Here is a 22,090-nt window from a genome sequence, read left to right on the forward strand (position 1 = left end):
TACTATATCTCAACATTGTTTACCTTGATTTTAGGACTCATGTAATCTACCACATCTTCAAAAGAACTCTTGATTTTCAGCCCACCCTTCCATCCCAACAAATCTATTCCCTCCATAGTGTTCAATATACTGTGACATAGTTTATTAGCCTGCTAGGGCTGCCATAACAGAATACCACACCTGGATGTTTTAAACAGCAGAAATTTATAATCTCACAGTTCTGGGGGCCAGAAGCTAAGAACAAAGTGCTATCAGGGTTGGTCCTGATGAGAGGTCTCTTTTTGGCTTACAGATGGCTACCTTTTTGCCATGTCCTCACCTGGCCCTTTCTCCATTTCAGCACAGAGAGAAAGAGATCTCCAGTGAACACTAGTCCTATCAGATTAGGGACTTATATTTATGAGCTCTTTTAACCTCAGTTGCCACCCAAAAGGTACTATCTCCAAAGATAGCCACATCAGGAATCAGTAATTCAACATCTAAACTTGAGGAGAACACAATTCAGTCTATAACACATAGCATAACCTTTCACTTAGTTGTTCAGGCCAAAATACTGGGAGTTACCATTTGGTTTCTCTTTTCCTCACATCACACATCTAACCCATCTACCCTGAAATATATCTCTACATCAGTGACTTCTCCTCACCTCCAGAGCTACAACCAAAGACCAAGCCACCTGACATTTTACCCGGACAACTGCAATAGTCTCCCTAGGAAAATAGGTCTCCCTGCCTAAGGAGTTCTTTAACCCTGTAAATCAGATCACTCCCCTTAATTAAAGCCATTAATTACTTTCCATATCACTTAGAATTCAATCCAATCCCTTTCCTGGGATTGAGAAGGTCCTGAACAAGCTGGATTCTGACCATATCTCCAAAGTAATTTCTTCCTTGCTCACAAGGCTCCCCAGCCACCCTGGTTCTCTTGCTGGCTGTTGAACACTCAAAACCATTCTCATTCCAGAGGCTTGGCTCTTTATCTTTCTCCTTCCTGGAATGCTCAGACGCCATCAACTAGAAAGGCCTTCCCTTACCTGAAATAGTGCCTCGTCCTTTAATTACCTCAGCCACACAGCTCACTATTCACAGGAACAGGACTTCACCATCTTAGGAAACTCTTGCCCAGAAAAATTAATTTGTAGATAATGTTATTGCTTATTCTAGGAAATTCCCAATATCCATTTATCCAAGCAACACTAAAATTCATTCAAGTAAATTCCTTCTCAGGACAAGAGTTTCCTCAGCTGGGCTCATCAAACATAGTTTCCTCTTCAAAGCTGTCTTCCAAATCCTAGTTTCTCTATGCCTGCCAATTCCAACCAGGCCTGACATTGAAAAATCTGCCTTAATCCAGACCCCCAAAACCTCTCATGATCCCTCCCACCTCCTTCCTCCACATTGGAGGCATTTCTAACATTGTCAGGGTAGTTCTCCTTTTCAATCCTGAGATTCCTTAGCTTTGCTTTATCAGCAGGCTATTTGGATGATTTGGGGGAGGAATTGGCTCTTGATTCTGCCCACTTTCTTTCTACTTACCCTCTGTAATTTTTACTCATATCATTTATTACTAAAAATACATAATAGTCTTTTATTTGTTGCTCATTTATCTTTCTCCAGGAGTAGAATGTAAGATTCATAATGGCAGGGATCTTTTCTTATTCTCAGCAAAATTTCTAGCAACTAGAACAATGTCTGGCACACAGTAAATTCTCATTAAAATTGTTAAGAATGAGTGAGCTCTGGGGGACAAGATGGCGGGGAAGTAGGAGGAGGCGCCTTTTCAACCTGTACCCTAAAGTGAGCTGATTACCTACCAAAGAACTCCGATCACCCATGAAATCAGCCTGAGATTAGAATTATACACGTCTGGATCTCTACGGGGGCCAGAAGACGCCAGTGGGCAGGTAAAGTGGAGTGGGAACGTCGGACTGATATCGGAAGATAAACAAAAGGGGGAGGGAGCCACCAGAGGCGACCGATTGGAAAATAATACCCCAATACGAGAGTGCCCTGCATCTGGGGACCAGCATTAACTTGGAGTCTTGTTGAAAGCACTCAAAAGAGCAAAGGATCGCGAGGGGAAATTGTGGGAATCGGGGCGGCTAGGGGTAGGGGCTTCAGTCCCCAGACCCAGGACAGCCTACCCTGGCGCTGAGCCAGAGAGAGTGCGGCGGAGAAACCTGGTCTTTGTCCCTGAGCCGCCAGTGCACCCGAGAACGGGTGAAGTCCGGCTCCCTTGAGGGGCTGGGAACCACACCAGACGGTAGAACACGCACCTTCCTGGAGATGCGCGCGTGCCTCACCCTCCCCTGAGAGAGGTGCATGAACGCCCAGCCTGGTGTTCTCAGACCCACGCGGCGATAGAGCCGATAGAGCCGATAGAGCTGGAGACGCCGCGCCCCAAACCCTCCCCTGGGAGAGGTGCGCGCAAGCCCGGCGCTCTTAGCCCCAGCCAGCGGGAAAAATCTCAGTGTGCGATCGCTGCTTGGAACCTCTCCGGAGGTCTGGAGCTGCCCAGACAGCCACAGCTGCCTTGGTTTTGCATACAAGCAGGAGATCCTGCGTCCCCAGGGACCGCGACTCAGAACCTGCTCTGCCAGCGGCCCAGCGGCTGCAGCACCTGCAGGGGAACAGACTGAGGCTTCTCTCTGAGAGGGAGGTTGGGGTGCAGTTTTCTTTCCTCTAAACCTCCAAAAACCATCAAAAGCTGTCAAGGCGAGAGAAAAGAAGTGAACAAACATAAAAACCTCCAGAGAACAAAAACCTGAAAAAACTGTTTTTCTCAGAGCCCACCCCCTTGAGGGGGTCAGGAGGACTTAACTCAGGGAACATCATTGACTGAAAACCCACGTGGCAGCCCCCTCCCCCAGAAAACAAATCAGGAAAGAAAAAAAAAAAAAAGACTACAAGAGAACAACCACCACTACTTCATAGATACAACTTTTATTTTTAATTCTTTCCCACTATTCTGGTTCACTTTTTTTTTCTTTTTTTATATAGATAATTTTTTAACCTATTTACCATCACAGTGAGATGTCCAGTACATCAAATTCCATGATAAACTTCTAACCTGAATTTTTTGATACATACACATGTGTTTTTCTTTTGCTTTTCTATTTTCTTAATTTTTAAAAAAATTTTTAGTTTAGTTTAGTCCAGTTTATTCCTTTTTTATTTTTATTTTCTAATATTCATATAGAGTTAAACTTCAAGGTAACCCCCTTTCTCCAAGCAACGCTACCCCTATAGGTGAACCAATTTTTAATCCCCCTTTTTCTTAGGAAAGTTGAGTCCTTTAACAAAGATATCAAGATACATCCAGGAAGAATCAAAATAACCTTCCTCGCCCACACTGAGAATCTATAACCATGCTCCCATCTTTTTCTTCTGCCAGTGTCTCTGTGTATTTATGTTTGTCCTGATAGTATATAAATCTTATACTTGGGGTTCTTCTTGACAAGGCTCCTCCTTTTTTTGCTTATATATATATATTTTTTTTCTCTCGTCATATACTTTTATCAGTCTTTTTGTTTGTCTGTTTTTGTTTGTATACGTCATAAATCTTACCCTGGGGCCCATTTGGGCTGAATCTTCTCTTTTATCTTCCCTTTTTTTCCTGTCTCTCTCTCTCCCTCTTTTTTCTTTTTCTTTTCTTTTTTCTCTCATTTGGGTGGGGAATCCTGAGTGCTCAGAAGCGTTCCAGGGTGCACCTTGACTGCACCACGGTCGATACATCCAGCTACATCTGTCCAGTGATCTCTCACCAAAATGACTAGGAGGAGGAATCCCCAACAGAAGAAAAATACAGAGGATGGGCCTTCTGCAACAGAGCTAACGGCTATCAACATAGACAATATGTCAGAAAGAGAATTCAGGCTAACAATTATCCAGGCAATAGCTAGGTTGGAGAAAGCCATGGATGACCAAACGGAATTGATTAGGGCAGAATTGAAAGCGACCAGGAAGGATGTTCATAATGTTAGGGCAGAGCTGAAGGCCACCAGGGATGAGGTTCACAACGCTCTCAATGAGTTCCAATCTAATCTAAATTCTCTAAAAGCTAGGGTAACTGAGACAGAAGATAGAATTAGTGATCTGGAGGACAAACAGATAGAGAGAAAGGATCAGGAGGAAGCCTGGAACAAACAGCTTAGAAGCCACGAAAACAGAATCAGGGAAATAAATGATGCCATGAAACGTTCCAACGTCAGAATTATTGGAATCCCTGAAGGGGAGGAGAAAGAAAGAAGTCTAGAAGATATAGTGGAACAAGTTTTTCATGAAAATTTTCCCAATCTTGCGAATGGAACAAGTGTTCATGTACTAGAAGTAGAAAGGTCCCCCCCCAAGATTATAAATTCAAAAAAAACATCCAGGCACCTCATAGTAAAATTGAGGAATCATAATTGTAGATACAATCTCTTGAAAGCCGCTAGGACAAAGAAGCTCCTTACATACAGAGGAAAGCCCATCAGAATAACGTCAGACCTGTCCACAGAGACCTGGCAAGCCAGAAAGGGCTGGCAAGATATATTCAGGGCACTAAATGAGAAGAACATGCAGCCAAGAATACTTTATCCAGCAAGACTGACATTCAAAATGGATGGAGAGATAAAGAGTTTCCAAGACCGGCAAGGCTTGAAAGACTATGCAACCACCAAGCCGACACTGCAGGAAATATTAAGGGGGGTTCTATAAAAGAGGAAAAATCCTAAGAATAGCATTGAACAGAAATATAGAGACAATCAACAGAAAGAAAGACTTCAAAGATAACACAATGTCAATAAAAACGTATCTCTCAATAATCACTCTGAATGTGAATGGCCTAAATGCACCCATAAAACGACACAGGGTTGCAGATTGGATAAAACGACAGGACCCATCCATATGTTGTCTACAAGAGACCCATTTTGAACCTAAAGATACACCCAGACTGACAGTGAAGGGATGGAGAAGCATCTTTCACGCCAATGGGCCTCAAAAGAAGGCCGGGGTAGCGATTCTCATATAAGATAAATTAGATTTTAAACTAAAGACGGTAGTCAGAGATACAGAAGGACACTACATCATTCTTAAAGGGACTATCCACCAAGATGATCTAACAATTGTAAATATCTATGCCCCCAATATGGGAGCAGCCAATTACATAAGAAAACTATTAATCAAGATAAAGAGTCATATTGATATGAATACATTAATAGTAGGAGATCTTAACACGCCTCTCTCAGAAATAGACAGATCATCGAAGCAGAAAATCAATAAAGAAATAAGAGCATTGAATGATACATTGGACCAGATGGACCTCATAGATATATACAGAACATTCCACCCTAAAACAACAGAATACTCATTCTTCTCAAGTGCACATGGAACCTTCTCCAGAATAGACCACATACTGGGTCACAAATCAGGGCTCAACCGATACCAAAAGACTGAGATGATTCCCTGCATATTCTCAGATCACAATGCTTTGAAACTGGAGCTCAATCACAAGGAAAAGTTCAGAAGGAACTCAAATACCTGGAAGCTAAAGACCACCTTGCTTAAGAATGCTTGGATCAACCAGGAGATCAAAGAAGAACTTAAACAATTTATGGAAACCAATGAGAATGAAGACACTTCACTCCAAAACCTATGGGATACAGCAAAGGCGGTCCTAAGGGGGAAATTCATAGCCATCCAAGCCTCCCTCAAAAAAATTGAAAAATCCAGAATACACCAGCTGTCTCTACACCTTAAAGAACTAGAGAATCAACAACAAATCAAACCAACTCCACACGTAAGAAGGGAAATAATCAAGATTAGAGCAGAGATCAACGAGGTAGAAACCAGAGATACAGTAGAATGTATCAACGAAACTAGAAGCTGGTTTTTTGAAAGAATCAATAAGATCGATAAACCATTGGCCACACTAATCCAAAAGAAAAGAGGGAAAGCCCAAATTAATAAAATTATGAATGAAAAGGGAGAGATCACAACTAACACCAAGGAAGTAGAAACAATCATCAGAAGCTATTATCAACAGTTATATGCCAATAAGCTAAGCAACCTAGATGAAATGGATGCATTCCTGGAAAACTATAAACTCCCAAAATTGAACCAGGAAGAAATTGACAACCTGAATAGACCGTATCTAGTAACGAGATTGAAGCAGTGATCAAAAACCTCCCAAAAAACAAGAGCCCAGGACCTGACGGATTCCCTGGGGAATTCTATCAAACTTTCAAAGAAGAAATAATACCTATTCTCCTGAAGCTGTTTCAAAAAATTGAAGCAGAAGGAAAACTTCCAGACTCTTTTTATGAAGCCAGCATTACCCTGATCCCCAAACCAGGCAAAGACCCTACCAAAAAGGAGAATTTCAGACTGATATCACTGATGAATATGGATGCCAAGATTCTCAACAAGATCCTAGCAAACAGGATCCAACAGCACATTAAAAAGATTATCCACCATGACCAGGTGGGATTCATCCCTGGGTTACAAGGATGGTTCAACATTCGCAAATCAATCAATGTGATAGAACAAATCAATAAGAGAAGAGAGAAGAACCACATGATCCTCTCAATTGATGCAGAAAAAGCTTTTGACAAAATCCAGCATCCGTTCCTGATTAAAACACTTCAAAGTATAGGGATAGAGGGAACATTCCTGAACTTCATCAAATCTATCTATGAAAAACCCACAGCAAATATCATCCTCAATGGGAAAAAGCTTGCAGCCTTCCCATTGAGATCAGGAACACGACAAGGATGCCCACTCTCACCACTCTTGTTCAACATAGTATTAGAAGTCCTAGCAACAGCAATCAGACAACAAAGAGAAATAAAAGGTATCCAAATTGGCAAGGAAGAAGTCAAACTCTCTCTCTTCGCAGATGACATGATTCCTTATATGGAAAACCCAAAAGACTCCACCCCCAAACTACTAGAACTCATACAGCAATTCAGTAATGTAGCAGGATACAAAGTCAATGTCCAGAAATCAGTGGCTTTCTTATACACTAACAATGAAAATACAGAAAGGCAAATTAGAGAATCGATTCCATTTACTATAGCACCAAAAACCATAAGATACCTCGGAATAAACCTAACCAAAGAGGTTAAAAATCTGTACTCGAGGAACTACAGAACACTCCTAAAAGAAATTGAAGAAGACACAAAAAGATGGAAGACCATTCCATGCTCTTGGATGGGAAGAATAAACATCGTTAAAATGTCTATACTGCCCAGAGCAATCTATACTTTTAATGCCATTCCAATCAAAATTCCACCAGTATTTTTCAAAGAGCTGGAGCAAATAATACTAAAATTTGTATGGAATCAGAAGAGACCCCGAATTGCTAAGGAAATGTTGAAAAACAAAAATAAAACTGGTGGCATCACGTTACCTGATTTCAAGCTTTACTACAAAGCTGTGATCACCAAGACAGCATGGTACTGGCATAAAAACAGACACATGGACCAGTGGAACAGAGTAGAGAGCCCAGATATGGACCCTCAACTCTATGGTCAAATAATCTTTGACAAAACAGGAAAAAATATCCAGTGGAAAAAAGACAGTCTCTTCAATAAATGGTGCTGGGAAAACTGGACAGCTATATGTAGAAGAATGAAACTTGACCATTCTCTTACACCGTACACAAAGATAAACTCGAAATGGATAAAAGACCTCAACGTGAGACAGGAATCCATCAGAATCCTCGAGGAGAACATAGGGAGTAACCTCTTTGATATCAGCCACAGCAACTTCTTTCAAGATATGTCTCCAAAGGCGAAGGAAACAAAGGCAAAGATGAACTTTTGGGACTTCATCAAGATCAAAAGCTTCTGCAGTCATCAAAACAAAGAGGCAACCCACGGAATGGGAGAAGATATTTGCAAATGACAGTGCAGATAAAAGGTTGATATCCAGGATCTATAAAGAACTCCTCAAACTCAACACACACAAAACAGATAATCATATTAAAAAATGGGCAGAAGATATGAACAGACACTTCTCCAAGGAAGACATACAAATGGCTACCAGACACATGAAAAAATGTTCATCATCACTAGCCATCAGGGAGATTCAAATCAAAACCACATTGAGATACCACCTTACACCAGTTAGAATGGCCAAAATTAGCAAGACAGGAAACAACGTGTGTTGGAGAGGATGTGGAGAAAGGGGAACCCTCTTACACTGTTGGTGGGAATGCAAGCTGGTGCAGCCACTTTGGAGAACAGTGTGGAGATTCCTCAGGAAATTAAAAATAGATCTTCCCTATGACCCTGAAATTGCACTGCTGGGTATTTACCCCAAAGATACAGATGTAGTGAAAAGAAGGGCCATCTGTACCCCAATGTTTATAGCAGCAATGACCACGGTCGCCAAACTGTGGAAAGAACCAAGATGCCCTTCAACGGATGAATGGATAAGGAAGATGTGGTCCATATACACTATGGAGTATTATGCCTCCATCAGAAAGGACGAATACCTAACTTTTGTAGCAACATGGACAGGACTGGAAGAGATTATGCTGAGTGAAATAAGTCAAACAGAGAAAGTCAAGTATCATATGGTTTCACTTATTTGTGGAGCATAATAAATAACATAGAGGACAAGGGTAGATGGAGAGGAGAAGGGAGTTGAGGGAAATTGGAAGGGGAGGTGAACCATGAGAGACTATGGACTCTGAAAAACAACCTGAGGGTTTTGAAGGGGCAGGGTGGGAGCGTGGGGGAACCAGGTGGTGGGTATTAGGGAGGGCACAGATTGCATGGAGCACTGGGTGTGGTGAAAAAACATGAATACTGTTACGCTGAAAATAAATAAAAAATTTAATTAAAAAAAAAAAAGAACAGAATGATATGTGGAAGTGTTGAACCACTGTATTGTATACCTGAAACTAATCTTATACTGTATGTTAACTAACTGGATTTTAAATAAATAAAAATTTAAAAAAAAAAAAGAATGAGTGAGCTCTGTAGGTTTGCTGAGCCAAAATCAGGAGAAAAGGCAGATACAGAAACATATCTAAATTCAATGAGATGAATAGTATCTCTGGGTCCCTGGAAGGATTACAGAGGCTATAGAATCTCCCTTGGAATCCTGCACAACATTGAACCACTAAGCACAGATGCCATGGGTGACACAGGGCTGCTCTCTTAGGGATTCTATCCACTCTGTTACCCTTGCCCCATCTGAGCAAATGCAAATCTCCCCAGCCATCTGCTCTGCTCTCCTGTCTTACCATCTTCTGACTCTCTCCTTTCACCCAAGGAGTACATGACAAAGGTGGATAACTGGAAACATTTCTGGTTCTGCCTACCCTTCCTCCTGAAATTTCTGCCCTGTATCAAGCCTGACCAACAAGAGGCTGTATAAGAGACACTCACACATTGAGAAGACCATGTATACTAAGGCTTTGAGACAAAATATAAGATGACAACTTAATTTTTAATTTCAAGTAAACAACGAATCATTTTTTTAGAATAGGACAAATACTGTGTGCCATATACTTGTATGAAAAATTAATTTGTTCTTTATCTGAAATTCAGATTTAATTGGGAATATTTTTTTAATGTTTTTATTTTTTAGAGAGGCAAAGAAAGAGAAAGAGAAGGAGAGGCAGAGAGAGAGGGAGAGAATCTTAAGCAGGCTCTAGACCCATCACGTAGCCTGACCCGGGGCTTGATCTCACAGCCCTGAGATCATGAATCATGACCAGGGCCGAAATCAAGAGTTGGACAATTAACTGACTGAGCCACCCAAGCACCCCGGGAATCCCCTATTTTTGTGTGCTAACTCTGGCTGACCTAAGCTACACACTTATGAACAGACACATATAATAAATATAGACAGATAATTGAATGCATGTCCCCATATTAAGGATGATTGGGGCTCTTATCATTTTTTAAAAAATATAAATTCTATGAAACAGTGGTTTCGCATTAGGATACCACCATGAGAGTATAACACTAAGGACCACATGCCAAGTCTATTAAAGGCATGATCATCTCTAACTCTCCACCTTTCCCGTGGAAGCATAAAAACATATCAAACCAATGTTATGTGGAAATAAACAAAGACCACACTAATGAGAACATGTGAAGACTATTCAGATTTCTTATAACAAGGAAGTCAACATGCATTGTTGACATGTCAACATGTGGCAAGTCAACATGCCACATGCATTTTGGCAGAAACGCAAAGGTAGACAGTGGAGTGGGAAAGGTTCTTCGTGGAAAAAAAGGAATGGCTTTAGGTGTTCCCTGACTGGAAGCTATTGGCATGAGGAAGCTGTAGGTGGCTAACTAGAAGTAGAGCATCCTACATGATTGTTTAGGGGTACATATTTGGCTTTTTCTGGTTAGTCCCAAGTTGAAAGCAGGGGAAAAACTTAGTGAAATTATTTGTTATTAATCAAGTCCTGAACTTTTGAGGCTGAATATTACAGTGGTGATTGATTGGCTTTCTGATTGTTATTACATGTAATGGCCTAGCTTCCTACATGTCACATATAGCCAGCTGGCCTCCTGAGCTGGTTATTGTAGATAGGGGGTTGGTTTCCTTGGTGATTTGCTGGGGGTAAAAGTTGGCTTGTGGGTAAAAGTTCTATTTGTATTTGTAGTAAGACCGTTGTCTGTAGATTTCAGTTCTTCTATTTGAGGCTGCTCTATCCAATATAGTAGCCACATGTGGCTATTTAAATTTAATTAAAATTAAATAAAATGTAAAATTCAGTTGCTCAGTCACATTAGCTACATTCCAAGAATTCAACAGCCCCAAGTGGCTAATGGAGGGCAAAACTGGGTGGTGCAGGTGAAGAACATTTCCACCACTGCAGAAAATTCTATTGAATGGTACACGAGAGATGACAAAATGCTTTCACAACTTTGTTCATTAGATTTCCAAACACCTCTAGGAAAATGCAAGCACCATTATTACCTTACTGGATTCTCTATTCTCCCTCTGAGTCTCATTTATTCTGTATTCCCACAACTTTACATTCTCCGTTCTTTTTCTTAATTACCACACTGTGACTTTGCCCTCTCTTATGCTTTCCCAGTTTGCTGGCTTGCTATTCTCCTTTTTCACAAATTGTTTTGAAAAGTGACTCTAGTGAGCACTTACTGAGTTTTCTAACTCTACCTTTCTAGAAATTACCTCCTTCCCTGCTATCCACAAGGTCATCCCAGGAGCTAACACATTTGTACAGTGTGTCATCTCACCTCTACACCCTCTGGTCTCATTGATTGGGTAACTGACAATTGGGTAACTGGCAATCAGTCTTTTCCCTGGGAAGTGGAAAGCAATTCCTTAAGCAGAGTGAGCAAGAGATCTGTCTCCTAGTGGGTCACCAGCCTACAGTAAGTAAGTGTTACTTAGAAGCAGGAGGCACCAGCCATTTTCTACCAGGCCATGCAACTAATAAGGAAGTGGTATGAGAGAGTAATGAAACAGCTGTCCAAAGAGAGAGAGGCAGAAATAAGAGATGGAAAAGGGCTCTCAGAGTTCCCCGTAGCACTGCAATCTTTAGTTTTACTCCTAAGATTCAGATGCATCATTGCCCTCAAATTCAATGACATAGTCCATTATCCCTCCAATAAATTTCCTTTTTTGCTTTGAGTAGTTTGAATTGATTTTCTGTTATTTGCAAGCAAAAGAGTCCTAATCAATATAAACCGTAATCAAGGGAATTTGGAACTTGCTTATTTAGACTCTTTCCCCTTCCCAAAGCATCACACATGATCACCAAGCCCTTCTCACTGCTACCTGGTACAAGATATGTATGGCTAAGGGCTAATCTCTTGAAAAGAAGGAATGCAGTACATAATGTGCAAAGTGAGATAAACTTGTTTTTAGAATAGAGCCAGCTCAGTTAATAACGCTTACTTCACAAGCATTACCAGTCAAAAAAAAAATAGAAAAGGGAAGGGAGGATAGGCATTTTCTACAATGTTGTCTAAACCATTAAAGTTTCTATAATCATTTTTGGAAAATAGAACAAACTAAATTTGTACAATTTTTAGCTATCTATTATTTATTTATTTAATATGTATTTATTGAACCTCTTTTATTTTTGGATAGAATGAAAGACACTGGGATTTCTCAAGAATAATTTCCAGAACTAAAATTCTGACTTTTGTGTAATTATAAAGTGAATACACATCAAAGATTTTATTCAACTTATTAATGAGGTTAACTATTGACAAACGATCTGTCCTGTATTACTCCATATTCCTGAACAGTGTGGGCCTTCTGAGCACTAAGATTGCCATGCTACAATGATAGGGAATATATCCTTTCTTCTGCCAGCAACATTTACTTGTCACATTTCTTTTTTTTTAATACTGTCTCCTAAAAATTCACTTTATTTTTTTAATTTTTTTCAGTGTTCCAAGATTCATTGTTTATGCACCATACCCAGTGCTCTATGCAATATGTGCCCTCCTTAATACCCACCACCAGGCTCACCCAACCTGCCAACCCTGTCCCCTCCAAAACCGTCAGTTTGTTTCTCAGAGTCTACAGTCTCTCATGGTTTGTCTCCCCCTCTGATTTCACCCAACTCACTTCCCCTTTCCTTCTCCCAGTGTCCTCTGTGTTATTCCTTATGCTCCACAAGTAAGTGAAGCCCTATGATAATTGACTCTCTCTGCTTGACTTATTTCACTCAACATAATCTCTTCCAGTCCCATTCATGTTGATACAAAAGTTGGGTATTCATCCTTTCTGATGGAGGCATAATACTCCATTGTATATATGGACCACATCTTCTTTATCCATTCTTCTGTTGAAGGGCATCTTGGCTCTTTCCACAGACTGGCAATTATGGCCATTGCTGCTATGAACATTGGGGGTACAGATGGCCCTTCTTTTCCCTACATCTGTATCTTCGGGATAAATACCCAGTAGTGCAATTGCAGGGTCATAGGGAAGCTCTATTTTTAATTTCTTAAGGAATCTCCACACTGTTTTCCAAAGTAGCTGCACCAACTTGCATTCCCACCAACAGTATAAGAGGGTTCCCCTTTCTCCACATCCTCTCCAACACTTGTTGTTTATTGTCTTGTTGATTTTGGCCATTCTAACTGGTATAAGATGGTATCTCAATGTGGTTTTGATTTGAATCTCCCCGATGGTTAATGATGAACATTTTTTTTCATGTGTCTGTTAGCCATTTGTATGTCTTCTCTGGAGAATTTCCTTTGCTATGCAGAAGCTTTTGATTTTGATGAAATCCCAAAAGTTCATTTTCACTTTTGTTTCCTTTGCCTTTGGAAACCTGTCTTGAAAGATGTTGCTGTGTCTGATGTTGGAGAGGTTACTGTCTATGTTCTCCTCTAGGATTTTGATAGACTCCTGTCTTATGTTGAGGTCTTTCATCCATTTTGAGTTTATCTTTGTGTATGGTGTAAGAGAATGGTCGAGTTTAATTCTATACATAGTTGTCACAGTTTAAGGATACTCCACATGAAGTTGCTTGCCTTCTTTGCAATAGAGTTATCTACTTCCATCCAGATGAATAAAAAATCATTCTTAGCTCTCCCAGCACCAAATGTGCTTTCGAGGGTAGAGATCTTCCCTTCCTCCAGAAAAGGATATGCTTACATTCTGAGTAAAAAATAATCTCTCTCTCTTACTCCAGGAGGTACAGACATAGGTACTCCAGCTCCTATATAAGCTCTGATAATAATAATTTTGGAGTTTCTATCCTGTAGTATAACCTCCTGTGTAAGCCAGTGAGCCCTCTGGCTCTCATTACACTACCCACTAAAGTGTTGGGCATGAGGACCCAGAGTCACCTTGTTATTGCTATGAATAACAAAGGTGTGACATCCTGTTCAGAGTCCGCTATTTCTGTAAGTAAGAGAACATCTCAGATCCTTCAGAATTTCTGACTTAGTAAAAAGTGCTAAATTGTTAAAAACTGGTGCAAAGAAGAATATATGTGTGTATGTATAATATATAATATATGTAACATATTTATATAATCAAACACTCTGTAATTAATTGACTAATGGATGTATAACTGGTCAATACCCTACAAGACAATAAAATGTAATACTTGGGGTAGTACCTGTTCAATAAGGCATAAGCTATCACACATTTTTTTGCATTCCTATGCACAAGAATGATTTGCATAGCTGTCAGTTTTCTGTAACTTTTATGCATATAGAGCTCTAAAAAGGCTTATTTGTTAGAAAACTAATCAAAGATGCAGACCCTTAGAGAGTCAGAACATGTTTTGGAGGGTCAACTAGAAAAGAAAAGGACATCCAGTAACCTCTTTTACCCATTTTCAAATCTTAGACAATTTTTTCCTGATAAGAACAAAAATAGGGGCGCCTGGGTGGCTCAGTGGGTTAAAGCCTCTGCCTTTAGCTCAGGTCATTATCCCAGGGTCCTGGGATCAAGCCCCACATGGGGCTCTCTGCTTGGCAGGGAACTTGCTTCCTCCTCTCTCTCTGCCTGCCTCTCTACCCACTTGTGCTCTCTGTCAAATAAATAAATAAATAACCAACCAAACAAACAAACAAACAAACAAAAATAGGATCCTGACCTTCTGGAGCTAATAGTCTTGTGAGAGAGATTGATATTAATCAATTAACCATAAAATAGCTGAATAATAACCAATTGATGAATAATTTAAAGACATGGTATAGAGGGACATGGGAACATATCATGGGAACCTGATATGGTTGAGAGTCAAAAAGTAGCCCTTAATAAAAATGTATTGTCATACAAAGTGCAGCATCCCTTCCTGATTAAAACTCTTCAAAGTGTAGGGATAGAAGGCACATACCTCAATATTATCAAAGCCATCTATGAAAAACCCACTGCAAATATCATTCTCAATGGAGAAAAACTGAAAGCTTTTCCGCTTAGGTCAGGAACACGGCAAGGATGTCCGTTATCACCACTGCTGTTCAACATAGTACTAGAAGTCCTAGCCTCAGCAATCAGACAACAAAAAGAAATTAAAGGCATCTAAATTGGCAAAGAAGAAGTCAAACTATCACTCTTTGCAGATGATACGATACTATATGTGGAAAACCCAAAAGGCTCCACTCCAAAACTGCTAGAACTTGTACAGGAATTCAGTAAAGTGTCAGGATATAAAATCAATGCACAGAAATCAGTCGCATTTCTTTACACTAACAACAAGACAGAAGAAAGAGAAATTGAGGAGTCAGTCCCATTTACAATCGTACCCAAAACCATAAGATACCTAGGAATAAATCTAACCAAAGAGGCAAAGAATCTGTACTCAGAAAACTATAAAGTACTCATGAAAGAAATTGAGGAAGACACAAAGAAATGGAAAAATATTCCATGCTCATGGATTGGAAGAACAAATATTGTGAAAATGCCTATTCTACCTAAAGCAATCTACACATTTAATGCAATCCCTATCAAAATCCCACCCATTTTTTTAAAGAAATAGAACAAATAATCCTAAAATTTATATGGAACCAGAAAAGACCTCGAATAGCCAAAGGAATATTGAAAAAGAAAGCCAAAGCCAGTGGCATCACAATTCCAGACTTCAAGCTCTATTACAAAGCTGTCATCAAGACAGTATGGTACTGGCACAAAAACAGACATATAGATCAATGGAACAGAATAGAGAGCCCAGAAATAGACCCTCAACTCTATGGTCAACTAATCTTCGACAAAGCAGGAAGGAATGTCCAATGGAAAAAAGACAGTCTCTTCAACAAATGGTGCTGGGAAAATTGGACAGCCACATGCAGAAAAATGAAATTGGACTATTTCCTTACACCACACATGAAAATAGACTCAAAATGGATGAAGGACCTCAATGTGAGAAAGGAATCCATCAAAATCCTTGAGGAGAACGCAGGCAGCAACCTCTTTGACCTCAACCGCAGCAACTTCTTCCTAGGAACATCGCCAAAGGCAACAGAAGCAAGAGCAAAAATGAACTATTGGGATTTCATCAAGATCGAAAGCTTTTGCACAGCAAAGGAAACCGTTAACAAAACCAAAAGACAACTGACAGAATGGGAGAAGATATTTGCAAACGACATATCAGATAAAGGGCTAGTATCCAAAATCTATAAAGAGCTTAGCAAACTCAACACCCAGAGAACAAATAATCCAATCAAGAAATGGGCAGAGGACATGAACAGACATTTCTGCAAAGAAGACATCCAGATGGCCAACAGACACATGAAAAAATGCTCCACGTCACTCGGCATCAGGGAAATACAAATCAAAACCACAATGAGATACCACCTCACACCAGTCAGAATGGCTAAAATGAACAAGTCAAGAAATGACAGATGCTGGCGAGGATGCGGAGAGAGGGGAACCCTCCTACACTGCTGGTGGGAATGCAAGCTGGTGCAACCACTCTGGAAAACAGTGTGGAGGTTCCTCAAAAAACTGAAAATAGAGCTACCCTGTGACCCAGCAATTGCACTACTGGGTATATATCCTAAAGATACAAACGTGGTGCTCCGAAGGGGCACGTGCACCCGAATGTTTATAGCAGCAATGTCCACAATAGCCAAACTGTGGTAAGACCCTAGATGTCCATCAACAGATGAATGGATAAAGAAGAAGTGGTATATATACACAATGGAATACTACGCAGCCATCAAAAGACACGAAATCTTGCCATTTGCGACGACATGGATGGAACTAGAGGGTATCATGCTCAGCGAAATAATTCAATCGGAGAAAGACAACTATCATATGATCTCTTTTTAATATGAGGAAGTGGAGATGCAATGTGGGGGGGTTGGGGGAGGTAGGAAAAGAAAAAATGAAAGGATGGGATTGGGAGGGAGACAAACCATAAAAGACTCAATCTCAAAAAACAGACTGAGGGTTGCTGGGGGGAGGGAGGATGGGAGAGGGTGGTGGGGATATGGACATTGGGGAGGATATGTGCTATGATGAGTGCTGTGAAATGTGTAAACCTGGCAATTCACAGACCTGTACCCCTGGGGATAAAAATACATTATATGTTTATTAAAATAAAAAAAATGTATTGTCATAGACCAAGTTTTTATATAAAATAATTACTTTCTAATTGTGATTAAATACAGGTGATAAGAATTCCAAATATGCCATGATATAAAGCCAAAATTTATTCTCCCTCCTACCCCTAATCCCTAGTTATCCTGTCCCTATCCTGGAATGACTAGTGTCAACAATTTCTGGTATATTCTTTCAATATACTCTAGACATGTACATATACATACCTGTATACAAGTAGACACATATACATTTTTACATGAATAATAGGACACTATAAACTATATACAAGTCACTGTACTGTCTTGTTTGTCTCCATTTAACAATGACTTCATTTTGTATCAGTACATATAGAGTGCCTCATTCTTTTTAATGACTGCAAAACTGTCCATTGAAAAGATGTATCATTATTTAGTCAGTTGGATCTACTTTCAGTTGAAGAAAAATATTTACATGTATGGTACATTTAACTAAAATCTATGTAGAGTTACTCATCTCACATGTAAGATTCATTTTTGCTGAGGTTGTAATTACCCATCACGTTTGTGAAAAGAGCACCAGGCTCCTTTGAAAAGATACTGGCCGGAGCCTTGGCTCTGTTATTTACTAGATTCAAGAGCTTGAGTGTTTGTTTAAATTCAGTTACCTGGAATTTTCAAATGAAAAACACCTGCCCAATCTGGTTTGAAGGACTGAGGTAATAATCATGTCAGTGGCTTTGAAGTTTGATCCCCCAAGCGTTAGGAGCCCTTGGACTCTGAGACACACCTTTCTTCCCACCTTCTGCCACATACCAATGCTAACCAGAGCTTGGTCATTTAATGTGTTATTTGTTTAAAGCTTCTATGTAAGATTTTATTTGAAGACAGAAATTTTTTTTCCAAGATGCATTGTTTATGCACCACACCCATTTGGGGAAAAAACCAGAAAATTATAAACTACAAAACAATGCAAAAATATAAGGTATTGTTATTCTGTTAGGAGAGAAATGGAATCACAAAGAACACAAACAATGCACTAAGGATATCAGCAAAGCCACGGATGCTGCCTGGATAAGACAAGGCAGGCAGTGCAGGGAAATCCCCTTCCTTCTCTCCCTGAGATTGAGACAGTTTGTAAAAGGTAATCTTCTAGCAGAAGCCACTAAAAGAGATTGTTTAATAGAGAAAGCAGGAATAGGAACCTCAATCCTGGTTTGGTTTGTTTTCAAAACAAAAACCTGAGTGGGAAAGGCTCCAAATGAATGCCTAAGTGTGTAACTCACAATCAAGTGTTAGGGGCCTCCACAGAATCTTTGAAAGGGTGTATTTTCAGCAGCCTCTGGGTTTGACCTTATTTTGAAGTACCGCCCTACTCAGCCTTTCCCTGGGAAAAGGGCATTTTATTACTAACACAAATTCAGTGTCCTTGATCCAAGTTTCTGCAGACCAGTCTCTTTTGACCAAGCACTATAAGAGATATAATTTTTAAGGTATGGTATCATTATGTGATATGCCAGTTAAAATATCAACCCTCTACATGTGTGGGGCACCACACAAAAACACTTCCAATCTATTGCATCAGGTGACCAAGTACATAGAAGACATATAAAAGTATGTACACACAAAATATCTTCTCTTCCACATGCTAGTTAAAGAAATCTATGCTGTGCCCTCCTCTATGGGCCAAATACTGTCAGGCACTAATGATAATGAGCTGAAGGAGACACAGTCAGACCTTCTAGGAGCTCAGTCTTTGGCAGAGTAACAAGCAGAGATGGTTACGAAGGGCAACCATCCGTTGGTGAGAATTATTGGAATTAACATGACTAAAAGCAGGAGTCTAGAGCACAGACTAACAGGAGACAATGTCATTGAAAACATTACAAGGCTTGACTCAGCTCTCTTCTGCTTCCGTGTGCCGTGCGTAGTGGTGGCCATGTTTTTAAACCCTCAGTCAAGCCAGACTAGCTCTTGGACTAGCTTTGGACTAGCTCTTGAAAAGGACTTCCATATTTTTTATAGTTTTAAAACTGGTTTTACTTTTTCTATGACATCCTTTCATTTGTTACGGATGGTGTAAGGAACCATTACTGAACTTTGTATATGGTTGAGCTCTCTTTCAGCCCAAAGAGTTTGCCCACTTACTCTCTTACTTTGTTTCTAAAGAGATACTAAGATTTTCAAGCAATGACAGTTTCAGTTTTAGCGTTGGCTTTCTGATCGTCCTATCTTTCCTTTTATTTGTTTTTCTTGTTAAAAGGACCAGGGCCTACACTTGCAAGGTAAACAAGAATAGGTATAGCAGGCGTGGTGTCTTACTCCTGAATTTAGTGGAAGTACATTCTAATAGCTGACCATTAAACCTCATATTTACTTTTGATATTTTATATCCTTTACCAGGCTAAGGCAATTTCTTTTTGCTTTTGGCTTGCTAAGAGTTTTTATTGCCACCAGATTTATCATTAGTTGATATTGAACTCTATCAAGTGCTTTTTTTTCTGCAAGTGGTTCTTTACTAATCTCCAGGTAATGTGGAGCCTTATATTGACAGATATTCTAATGTGGAACTACCATTTCATTCTGCAATGGACCAACTTGGTTATGGTGATTATTTGTAATACACCATTAGATTCAATTTCCTGGCCTACAATTTTATGTTCTTGCACTGTTTTTTTCCAGTTTTTATATCAAGGTAATAAAAATGAGTCAGATAGCTTTAAATTTTTTATATTTTTAGGTACATTTTTTATAAGATACAGTTTAACTACTCATTGAGAATTTGCAAAAATTTGTCTCTACACTTGGCCTGGTATATGTCTTGGGTGGGCGAATAGGTAAGGGAATAATTTTTATTTGAATTTGATTTCTCTGGTGGTTATTAGTCTGTGCAGGTTTTCTGTTTCTTTTAAGTTGATTATGCTAATTTATCATTTCTTTTAAAAATGTTTATTTCATCTGTTTTCCATTTTTTCCATAAACAATCTTCTTTTTCTTGATCATAAAAAATCCGATCCTTGTGTTAATGATTTGCTCTCAAGCTTTAATCAGATAGATAATAAACTCTTGACAACTGACCAGTTATCTCCCTGGGTAAGGCCAATATTAACTGGCCTGTGTTTAGTGCCCCCTACAGGTGCTAGGAAACACCAGCTCCTTCCAAACCTAACAGTGAATGTTGTATAGCCCAGCTTTGTCCTGTGATTTGGGACTGTGATGCACAGAGTTTCTTTAAGGAGATTTTTAATCTGCTAGAAGAAGCAATATGACTTCAGCCCAGAGAGAAAATTGTTTCCTCCCACTTCTGTGTTTTGCATTTGCAATGACTTATTGATTCTTGTGAAGCAGATCAAAGGTAAATTCACACATTTTACCAATAATACGCAGATATGCCGCTAAACTGTGCTTTAGGTGCCACATTTTGAATTTTAGGTTTGAATATTATGAAGAACACGGAGCTCTTAAGTACTGTTGGGGAGCTATTTGGATGCCTAACAGGGACACTCCTTTGTATGGCACAGTTAAAAAGAATAGTGACCCTAAAGAAACAATCAGTAAGAAGACAGTATAAAAGTTCTAAACTGGACCCATAGAGAAGCATTTCAGTTACAATATTAAATTCACGGAAGCATTCATCCGAGAACAATAAATACCAGCCTACATGTTGCTCGGCCAGAATTCCTTTCTTCTTCTGCGAAACAAAGAAAACAAAATAAAATATTCCACCCGCTCTCTTAAATTGAATAAAGGCCAACTTCAAACTCCTGGTCTCTTCTATTTCCTTCAAATATGGCCCCGTACTCCTTCCCCCTTACTCACTGGTGACTTTGGGGACCTGCATGCTGGCCTCACTGTCCACTGTTGCTGCTGGCATGGCTTGTTGTGATTTGCACAAACATGGTCCATACTTCTTAGGCTCTTGATGTTGTTAGCTCCAATTCTTCTCTCAGCCCCACCCCGGCCATGCAACTCATGGCCACATCTCATCAACAAAAGACTGCACCCTTTCTACTGTATCATCTCCTAACTTCTTCCTTTCTGACTCTCGACTTTGTATTTCAGGGTACGCTGGTAACTCCACTCCCGAAATGTGCTGACCTTGCTGAGACCTCTAGTAATGCCACAATCTCACTCAGTTATACAGCACTAATGTCCTCACGTCTCCCAGTAGCTATTTGGGGTTCAGTGTGGAGCCAACACTGCTAATATCTTTGCTCCCCTCTCCCTCTGAACCTCCATCAGCAACACCCAGTTCTGGGGGCGTCTGCGTAACTGCTTACTCCTAACCTGCACCCAGTCAGTTTGGATGAGCCTGGAGAAATTCATACAGCTGGTTTCAAAAATGAACTCACCTCCATTTTCTTTTTCTTTCTTTCTTTCTTTTTTTCCTAGCACAAATCTCAACTGGACAATGCATTTGGCAAAATAGTGCTACTATATACCCTTAATAAAGTTTATCTTGCTCACTTCAAAATGATTATGTTACATCTTCTTCTTCTCCTTCTCCTGACAAAGTCTTTCTTCTGACCTATGTTTAGTCAGGCTCCTCCTACCCCTTTTCTCAAAGAGGCTTGCTTGGCCCGGTCTTAGCAAGCACCTTGCTAAGTCAGCTTAATGAGAATCTCTCATCTTTGATATCGGTGCTCCCTCAGTATTTGATCCAATTCCTCATCTTCCATCATCTTCCCAGTGATACATGATCCCACTAGCCTGCCTTCAGAAAGAATCCCGTTTAGTGGAATCAGTGGGAACTCCCCCACCCCTACCCTTGATGTCTCCTCAATAGTTTCTACCCACCGCCCCCCCCCCACCCTCACCCCAAGCTGGCTTCATGGCTTATCACTCCCACTTGAACTTGTCGATTTGAACTTGAGTCCAGCTCTATACAGAAATCTCTTCTCCCTTCCTGTAATAGTTCCTGATTAAAATCTGTTTTACCACTTGAACCCCTGTGTGGCTCTGGTTTTCTTTAACACCGTTCCAAATGTATCATCCCATGCCCATGTCCTCCATGCTCTCAGATGATGACGGCCCAAGTTCACACCTAATAGAAGAAGAGTCGCGGTCAGCGCAGAACAGACGTGGGCAAACTAGTCTGCAGCTCAGGTCTGGTCC

This window comes from Martes martes, assembly GCF_963455335.1.
Source record: "Martes martes genome assembly, chromosome: 6".
Lineage (NCBI taxonomy): Eukaryota > Metazoa > Chordata > Mammalia > Carnivora > Mustelidae > Martes > Martes martes.